Here is a 9,842-nt window from a genome sequence, read left to right on the forward strand (position 1 = left end):
ACCCAGAGAAAAGATCCCTCAGCGTGAAAGAGATCTTGTTTTCATACAAGAAAAAAGGCGGGGACTCTATATCACATCAGTCCTGCTACATAAATAGGGAAGCCAGAGTTCTTCAAGCACACACACATCCCTGATGGTGCAAATCATTACTAGACAAATCTTAACCAGTTATAGAGCTTACCTGAGCCTTATCTTAAAATAGATATAATCATAATCCTTCCACATAGAGTTGTTGTAAAGTGTAAGCAAGTAAAAAGACAAAACAACAGTCAACAAATTCCAGGTCTTCAGGGTGAATTTCCAGTGGCAAGTCATACTGGTAGGGAAGCTTTGTGAGAATAGGGGCCAGCAGTAGCACACACCCTAACTTCCTGACACTTATGCCAAGCAACACAAGGAAAAGCCTCAAGAAACCCACCTGTGACGTCAAGGCGGAAGGAGAAGACCTTCTGGCCCCCGGCTTCCCAGCTGTACTCCCCAGCATCCCCTTTGCCTGCCTGCTGCACCACCAGCTGCCACCTGCAGCCAGAGGCCTCCACGTGCATGTGGGAGCTCTGGCTCAGCTTTTTCCCAACCTTGTACCACGTCATCTCTGTCTGGGCTTGGGCCACCTTGCAGCTCAGGGTGGTGCTGGCCCCCATCTGGGCCTTCACCTCACTGTGTGCTGGCTGCCCCTGGGCAAACACAGCCTTGGACTTGGGGGACAGAGGGAAAAAACACATAGGTCAGGGACTCCAGAACAGACCCAGCCCTGTCTCACAGCCCAAGCCCACCCCAGGGATGGCTGAGCAGAGTGTCCATCATGAGCAGAACATTGCATGGCCATGCCTAAGTTCTATCCTACACATGACCCAAGCTGTAAACTCCAAGGCTGGTGGGTGGACAGCTGGGCAGCCTGTCCTCACCAGAGCCCTAAGCACTTCCTGATCCACCCTGATCCTGCAGGTAACTGCACTTTCACAGCCCACAAGGCCACCACAGCCAGGCCTACCTCCTGATGCCACCACCCTCCTAGCCATTGGGAATAGACCATGACCCTTCTCTTCCCTGGTACCCCAGCCCATCAGTGGCTTCCCAGCTCTCCCACAATGCAGGGGGCACAAAAGCGGGTAGAGGTGAACACAGCAGGAAAGTCCACCTGAGCACCAAACCAGAAACCCACATCTTTGTTGGCAACAGCTACCAAAGGAATGCAGGAGACCAGATTGCCAGTTCTGGCCAGTCAGCAGAGACCTCTAGCCTGTGCAAGTCAATCAGCAGAGAGCCAAGTGCCAGCCAATCAGCACAGAGCTCAGTAACAGTGTGGGCCAGTCAGCATACAGCTCAGTACCAGATGGGGCAAATTAGCAGAGAGCTCAGTGCCAGCCAATCAGCAGACAGCCAAGTGACACTGTGGACCAATCAGTAGGAAGCCAAGTGCTAGTGTGCACCAATCATCAGAGAACTGTCATCCTGAGCCAATCAGGAAAAATCCAACACCAGGCAGGTCATTGGGAGAGAGCCCAGCACCAGATGGGCTATCAAGGGAGAGGCTCTGAGCCCCTTGTGGTCCCTTCACAGGCTCAGGGACAGGTCACAGTGTCGAGAAGGAGGAGATGGGGGAAGGACAAATGGACATGCAGGATTCCAAAGGGCCCAAGTAAGGGCTTCTGGAGCTCTGGGCCCAGCAAGTAGGCATGGCCAGGTAGAGGTATCCCCTGCCCCTGTAGGACATGCTCCACAGCCACAAACAATCCCTAGTGCCCAAATCCACCCAGAGCTGGGCCACAGATGCTGAGGCCCAAGTCACGAAGGACATAGGCCTCACAGAGCCTAGGTTGCCAAAGGAGCCTTAGAGTTACCACCCTTCCTCCATTCACCCAGCCCTAGCTGAACCCACCTGTGACATCCAGGCAGAAGGAGACCCTCTGGCCCCCGGCCTCGCAGCTGTACTCCCCAGTATCCGCCTTGCCTGCCTGCTGCACCACCAGCTGCCGCCTACAGCCAGAGGCCTCCATGCGCACCTGGGAGCTCTGGCTCAGCTTCTTCCCATCCTTGTACCATGTCACCTCTGTCTGGGCCTGGGCCACCTCGCAGCTCAGAGTGGCACTTGTCCTCGCCTGGGCCTTCACCTCACTGTGTGTCAGCTGTCCCTTGGCAAACACAGCCTTGGGCTCTGAGGACACACAGGGAGTGATGTTGGTTGTGAGCCCCACCCAAACCTCTGGTTTCTGATTAACAGGCTCTGGACCCCGAGCTAACAGAGCCTGCCATGTGGATCCCTCTGGATACATTTTCCTAAGCAGAGTGGGAGGGGATGCCCCTCCCCATGAGACCCTGGTGTGCACAGGAGAGTCACAGGACAGACCTTGCAAAAATTGCCAAGATGTCCTTTATAAGCCCAGAGAACGTCTCCCTTGTGCCCAAACTCCTGCCCACCTCCATAGCACACTTCCCACAGATTGAGTTTGCTCCAGTAGGGAAACCTGACAGCACCTGCCTTTAGCTCTGCATACAGCCAACCATCCTCTGGCAGTGACACCTGGCTGTGACTTCTAGTGTGAAGGGTCCAATGCTTGCCTCTAGAGCTGGTGTGCGACTGGCATTTGTAAAGCCTCCCTGTCCCTGGGTCCACAAGCTGCACCCGGCCTAGGGTAGCCCAGGCTGGGACCCAGAGCCCATCATGGCCACACTGGAGCAAGCCCTCCTGGGGTGGGCTGCCCCAACAGCCTCACAGAGGCCTAAGAATCCCTTGTGCATTTGTCCCTGAACTTCCCAGCCTATATCTCTTAGCCCTGGGAGCTTCTAGGAAGGTCATGGCCGTGGTCAGACCCACCAGACTTAAATCTCAACCTCAGAGGACACTTCACATATCTGTGGGTCCCCTCAGCCCTTGGTTTAAATGGAAAAGGAGGGATTCAAAATCTTGTGAGCTTTCCAGCCAGAGCCCAGCCCACAAGCACAGAGTAAGCAAGAGGCTTTCAGGACTGCAGAGTGGCCCCCTGCAGGGCAGGCACAATGGGCAGTGGAGGTTCAGGCAGAGGAAACACTCTCCCAAAGCTGGGATAGAGTTCATCCTTTGTTCCTAAAATTCCTTCCTGGTACTTTCTTTTCCATGTTTGGATCCTTTAACCTTCTAAGCATTAGTTTGGCATTTTATTTTATTTTCCCAAACAGGGAAGAAGCTGCCCTCAACCACTGGCTCAATAAAGAAGGGTCGAGAAGGTCAGTCACATTGTGCTGTGTACAGCAGGATCTGCTTTCCACCCACAGGTATGGGCACAGGTATACATAAGGCACTTACCAGAGACCCGTAGGTGGAAGTCCACAGAGTCTTCACCCACACGGCAGGAGTAGGTGCCCTCATCCTGCCTGCTGACCGAGGCCACTACCAGCCGATGTCAGGTCCCCACGTCCTACTGAGAGAAGCGCTGGCAGGAGCCACCCAGCTCCTTGCCATCTTTAAACCAGCACACGGGGACGTGGGCATCCGAGGTCTCACATACAAACCTCGCCGGGCCCCCCACCTCAGCATCCACACAGCCGCCTACTGTGTTTTTGTGTAGGAAGGGCGTGAGGCCTGCAGAGTACAGCAGAGGTGGTAAGGAACCACAGAGCTCCTGACCACGCACCTGGCACAGAGGCTGCAGGCTGGAGGGTCCAGGCTCACAGACCACACAGGACACTGATTCTGACCCAGATAAGAGGCACCCTGGCCAGATTGCTGAGTCCCAACCATGGTACTCATTGCCCACCCAAGTGGCCACCCACAGTTTTCCCTCTTACAGAGTTGGGCCTGCCCTCCCACCCTCCCCATGCTGCCCTGCTGCACAGAACCCCTTGCAGCCTGGGGACAGGGGAAGCATGTCCTGCACCACAGAAGGGCCAGGAAGGACGTGGGCCCTGGCTTGCCTTCCCAAGACCCTCACCTTGCACAGACAGTTGGTAGGCAACAGGGCTCCTGCACTGACACACTCATAGAGGCCAGCGTCATCCTTCCCCACGTCGTCGCGCACCAGCAGTGCCCGCAACCCAGCTGAAGCCTGTTCCTTGTACCTGGGGCCAGGAGGTAACACAAGGCCGTCTTTCAGCCACGTCACAGCTGCAGCCTGGTCCGACAGCTCAGGCAGCAGCTGAGCCTCCTAGTGTAGCCGGGCCAGTACCTCACGAGCGGCTACCGCTGGTGGCTTGCACAGGAGCTGCTGGGGGCCAGGGATGGGTGGAAAGAAGGGACCAGGGCAATGGAAGGCAGTAAGGGAGGGAGAAGAGAGGAAGGAAAAACAAGGTCAGAATGAGGAGAGGATGGGGTGGGTGGATGAAGAGGAGGGTGGAAGAAGGAGGCAGGCAGAGAGGCAGGGTCCAGCTGAACCTGCTGTCCACACAAACCCTTCCTGGCCTGCCTGCCTCAGCGCCCCACCACCTGCCCTGCTTCCTCTTGCTACTGCAGGCTAACTCCACAGGGGCAGCTCTCCCAGGACCCCATGCTCACACTGCCTCAAGGCAACAGGCTCCTGGACCCAGGCCTACCTTGGACAGACCTCCATCCGAATGCTGCTTTCAATGCCCTCAGCCACAAACTTGAGCTGTGCCCCGTGCAGGCTGGCAGGCACCTCTCGGATGGTGAGTGTATGCCGGGTGCGATCACAGCGGATCACATACGTGCAGCTGGCCTTCAGAGCCACCCTGTCCAGGAAGCATTCACCAGCAGAGGCCACAGTAAGGTCCACAGAGAAGGTGACTTCTCCACCCTCCACTGCTGCCACTGCCTTCAGGGGTGTCTTCACGGCCATCTGGGGGGCTGTTGTGCAGGCAAGTTAGGAGGGGACCAGGGCAGGTGAGGTCCCTGCCTCCCCTTCCTCTTCCTCCAAAGGACGGGTATTTAGGCTCAAGTCACAACAGACAGGGAGCCATAAGCACAAGTCACAACAGACAGGGAATGAGCCAGAACCACCTGGCAATACCCCAGGATCCCACAAACCTCTGAAGCTGGGCAGCACTGAAGCTGCATCCCCTGGGGCTACTGGAGACAGGGGACCTGAGTCCTGTCTTGGGTTCCCTCCTTCCCACTAAGAAGGCCCCAATGTCCCCACCCTCACAAACAGTGTCTTCAAGGCCTTGCTGGAGGCTGTGTTCTGCTCTGCCCAGGGCAGCCCCTGGTGCTAGGGGTCACTCCTTTCTAGGCAGCTTCACTTACCCAGGTGGATGGTCCCCGGGAACTCCAGGTATGGACTCTGGCCAAGGCTGTTGATAGCTGACACCCTGAACTGAAAGTCACCCTCCTCAGTCATACCTGTGACGGTGAGCTCAGGTGTTGCCACCCACTCATTCTTGTGGCACCAGCTCCAGATGTAGGTACCCAGCCACTGCTTCTCCACCAGGTAGCCATCAATGGTCACGGGGCGGTCCCCTGGGGGTGGTGGATACCAGCCAAGGGTCACAGAACTCTCCGTTCTGTCCTTCACCACAGGGTCCACAGGGGGATGGAGAGGTGGCCTCCTGGGGGCTAGCAAAAGATGGGCCAAGGTCACTAATGGGGGCCTAGAAAAGGAATCACAGAACCTCAGCCCTCCAAAAAACTGGACCACCAGCCATCAGGGAAGCTGTGGCCTTAGGACCCTACCCCAGACCTGTAGTCTCTGGCTGATACGGAAGAGGCCTCACCTGGAAGGAGGAGCATGACTCACACCTCCCCCCAGCCTCCCCACAGCCCTGATCAAGAATCAGGGGCCGCTGATGGCCATGTGCCCAAGGACTGATGCAGGGGTCCTAGGGAAGACGTCATTGCAGTATCATTCAGGGCCTTACCAGACAGGCAGAACTGGGTGGAAGTGCGGGAGTCTCCAGCCATGAAGACCACCTCACCCATGTCTTCCATGCTGCACTGAAAGATGGTCAGCATGTGGCACGTGCCTTCTGCTGTGATGGCCACTCGGTCACCAGTCACCACCTCCTCCTAGTTCCTCAGCCAGTGCACAGGGCCCTCAGGCACTGCCAGCTCCAAGCAAAAAATGGCAGTGTCCCCCTCGCGCACCACTGTCTTCCAAGGCAGTTTCCCTGACAGGTTCCCTGGGATGGGAAAAGCCCAGGTAGTCAGCCTTGCCCCTAGCTCTACAGGCGGCCAGTATACTGGCTTGCCATTGCATTTCCTCATCCTGCCCCTGACTTGCCCCTGCCCACCCACGCCAGGCCAATCCTCCCACCCCCTCCCCAACTCCCCAACTTTCCCACCCCTTCACTGCAGTCCGGCTCTGTCCCATCAGGTGTTCCCCCCCCCCACCCAGTCTGCTCTATCCCCTGCGGGCCCCATCCTCGCCCCTTTTGTGCTTGCCTGCCACAGGCAATCTACACTCCCCGCCCTCCACCGCCTGCCTTGGACAGCGAGCTCAGCCAAGGTGCGGCTGCCCTCCGTGGTCTCGAAGGTGTACACAGCGTCGTTGTCAGCCGAGACATTGTGCACTGTCAGCCTCTGTTCGGTGCCCTCCTCCTCGATGCCGTACTTGGCTCTCGCCCACAGCCGCGACTCCTCCTTGAACCACACAGTTTCGGTGGTGGGCTGAGGCAACTCGCACTGGAATGTGGCAGACTCCTTCTCCCGCACCTCAAGGTCCTGCAGCCACCTCTTGAAGGGCACTGCAGGCTCTGTGGAGACCAGCTGGTGAGAGGGGCCAGAGGATACTGGAGGACAGGAGGCTCCAGAGTGCAGGAGTTGGGATCTGGGAGTTGAGCAGTGGGGGGGGGGGCAGAATTCAGAGACAGAAGAAGGTGGAGGAGGTGGGAAGGGGTAAAAAGGGTGTAGGATATAGGATGGCCAGTGGCAGGGGGCCCCAGGGGATGGGGACCAGAAATGGGGAAGAGGCAATGTCGGATAAAGGTGGGGAAATGGGGTTTGGCAAGGAAAATGTGATAAGGGAAAGACAGGGGGCTAAGTATTAAGGTTCCGGAAATGGTGAGGTTTGGAGGGGTCTCTGCAGGGTAGGGATAAGTGCGGTGGGAGAAGGGCAGGGACTTGGTGGGTTGCACTGCTGTGGTGGAAAGCGGGTCCCTACACTCAGCAAAGATGGAGGATCTTAGCCCCTGCATTATGCAAACCAGAAACAAAAACTGTGAAAGGCGAGAGCCACCCAGACTTCCAAATCTGGTCTATATTCCACGACCGACTTTCGCCATTGGGCTACCTATGGCAGCAGCGGCTAGGGCCAAAGGAAGTGGGCACAGGGACCAGGGAGGACACTTGCCTGCGTGCAGGCAGCTTCTCGCTGGGACCGCCGCCTGGCACCATGGTCCTCACCTAGCACCACCACCAACGGAGCTGTAGGTCTGGCCCACGAGGTTGGACGCCATGCAGGTGTAGAGGCCGGGGTCCGACTGCTTGCAGAACAGAATCTTCAACACAAAGTTCTCTTGTGCGTCCTCATACACCACGTGTCGCCGTCCCTCTGTCACCAGCTACCCATCCTTCTTCCACAGGATCTCAGGTTTGGGCTCACCTGTCACGTAGCAGCTGAGACGCGCGTGTTTGCCCTCTGTCACCGTGCAGGTGAGGACGCCGGCGCTGGGTGGTGAGGCGGGGACGCCCTCTGAGCTCATGGCTTCACGTCGCTGCTGCAGGTGAGCCAGGAGCGCTGCCGTGGAGGCCCCAGGTGGGCTGGCAGCTTCCATGTCTGAATCTACCACCAGCGAGGCAGCAGCACTGGCTGCACCCAGCGGGTTCTCTGCCCGAACCTCGTAGGTGCCACCGTCCTGAGGTCGCGCCGCCTGGATGCGCAGCTTGCTCGCCTCGCCTTGCTCCTCCACCCTTACACGAGGGGGAAGAGGGGCGCGTGTGGTGCACCCAGGCTTCGCCCGTCCTTGGACCAGCTCACAGCCAGTCCAGGCGAGCCGCGCATGCAGCAGCTAAATGTGGCCTCAGCGCCCTCGCGCTTGTGGATGGACTTAGGTCGTAGCAGAAAGTGTGGTGCCTGCTCAACACACGCGGCCTTGGCGTCCACTTGCAGGCCCATGGCCGCAAAGGCTTCTCCAATCCCTGCATGCGCGGCAGACATACTGTCCGCTATCGCCAAGCACTAGGTCCAGGATAGTGAGGCGGTATATGTTGCCGTCCTGGGCCAGACGGAAGCGTGTGCCTGCCTCCATTGGCTGCTGGTCCTTCTCCCAGTTTACCTGTGGCGTGGGGTTGCCCACGATCTGGCACCTCAGTGTGGCATCCTTGCCCACAGACACGATGAAATCCTTGGGCCGGGTCAGGAAGCGCGGTGCACCGCTGAAGGAGTGATCCATGGTGGTGGCAATGTTGGGGACCTGTTAAGGAGTGGAAAGATTGTCCCAGTGGTGTTGGGATGAGCCCCTCGCCATGCCCCACCTACACCCCTCCCTTCCTCAGTGCCACCTGCAGAACACAGTTTTTTAGGTGGGGTGCTTACTCCCCAGGGGTCTCTTCTTGTCCTGCACATTACCCCACCCACCAAGCCTGGCCAGATGGCAACATGGCCCAGCAGTGCAGAGCTCTTTAACTTTAAAAGCATCTCCTCTTCCTCCCCCTTCAGCTCCAGTCTCCCCAGTTAAGGTTCCTCCAGCAGCCAGGCAGCCCTGCTTCTCCAGCAACTTGGCACTTGGCCTTCTGCCTTCTGATAGCTCTCCCCACAGACCTACCCAGTGCACCTGGGCCACCCTGCCCGTGAGTGCCATCCCCTGCCACACACTGCTGCTACCAGGGTCTAAAACTCCAATTTGGCTATGTTTCTCTGGCAGTAGGAGGGGGAGGCCAGGCAGGCTGGGCCTTAGAGGCCACCAGTGGGCACCAGTTTTCTATCTGCTCCCACTGTGGATGCCATTGTGTACCACAGGTGGCAGTTCTCTACACAACCAGCTTTGCTCTGAGCCTCCTCCAGGTTTGCCCACATTCTTTTTCCCTCACCTTTTCTGTGGGGTTCCACACATCCCCTTGACCCCATTCTTCAGCAGCAGAAGAAAAGGAAAGGAATCCCCCAGCTGGCCAGGCTCCTCTTAGCCAATAAGCACTCTAAGCCCACTCAGCTGCTCCAGACCCCACACCCTAGCTCACAGTGCTCATCTGCTGCCTGCCCTCCTCATACAAGTCTCTGGCCAAAGTAGGAACAGGGAGATTCGAGAGTGGGACAGTGACATGGATGGAAAGGACAGCTGAAGGATCCTGGCCAGCTGGGCCTGGAAAGGTCAGCAATGTCCCTTGGAACAAGCTGGGGTCTCGAGCTAGTCTGGGGCTGAGTGGCCTGGTCACTCCACAGATCTGTCATAGCTCTGTCAGCTCTGGGCTGGGAAGGGGTCAGAAGCCTCAGTCAGCCTGAGGCTGAGCCCCAACCAGCAACCAATACAACAGAGGAGACTTCCTGCCTGCACAGGGTCTTGCCTAAGAATGACAGGAGGAAGCACTGATACTTTCCACCTGGGCAGACACAAGCACCCTACTACACAGAGGTCGTCACCATGTACCCTGCAGGACCCCTGGTTTCTTGGCTGGGCTGCCCAGGATGGAGTAGTTAGATCCATGTTCTCTGCAACCCTCCAACTCCCAGTGCTCTGATTCAGGTACCTAATCTCCCCTAATCCCCTTCCAGGAGGCTGAGCCTGGACCAGGGCTGGGCTGCAGTTGCTGTCTGCTGACTCACTGTGCAGTCAGCACCTCTGTTTCTCCACCACCATGGCCAGGCCCCATCTCTCTGGGCCTCGATAGGATTTGGGTAGGAGTGGGGGTCTCCAGGCAGCAAAAATCAAGACCCCAGTGTAGAAGCTGCTGAGGCACCTTTATATGAAAGTACTACTTTGGCATCAGTATCCAAAAACCCTAAGCACCCAGGTCTTAACAGTGCTTCCTGAAATTATATGGT

The 9,842-nt window shown here is 57.5% G+C and overlaps 1 pseudogene; it reads right to left on the reverse strand.

Moving 5' to 3' along the window:
- Window positions 1-5,932: 5,932 nt before the first annotated feature.
- Window positions 5,933-8,269, reverse strand: LOC144372272 (obscurin-like; annotated as a pseudogene).
- Between the last annotated feature and the right edge of the window lie 1,573 nt (window positions 8,270-9,842).

This window comes from Ictidomys tridecemlineatus, assembly GCF_052094955.1.
Source record: "Ictidomys tridecemlineatus isolate mIctTri1 chromosome 6 unlocalized genomic scaffold, mIctTri1.hap1 SUPER_6_unloc_1, whole genome shotgun sequence".
Taxonomy (NCBI): domain Eukaryota; kingdom Metazoa; phylum Chordata; class Mammalia; order Rodentia; family Sciuridae; genus Ictidomys; species Ictidomys tridecemlineatus.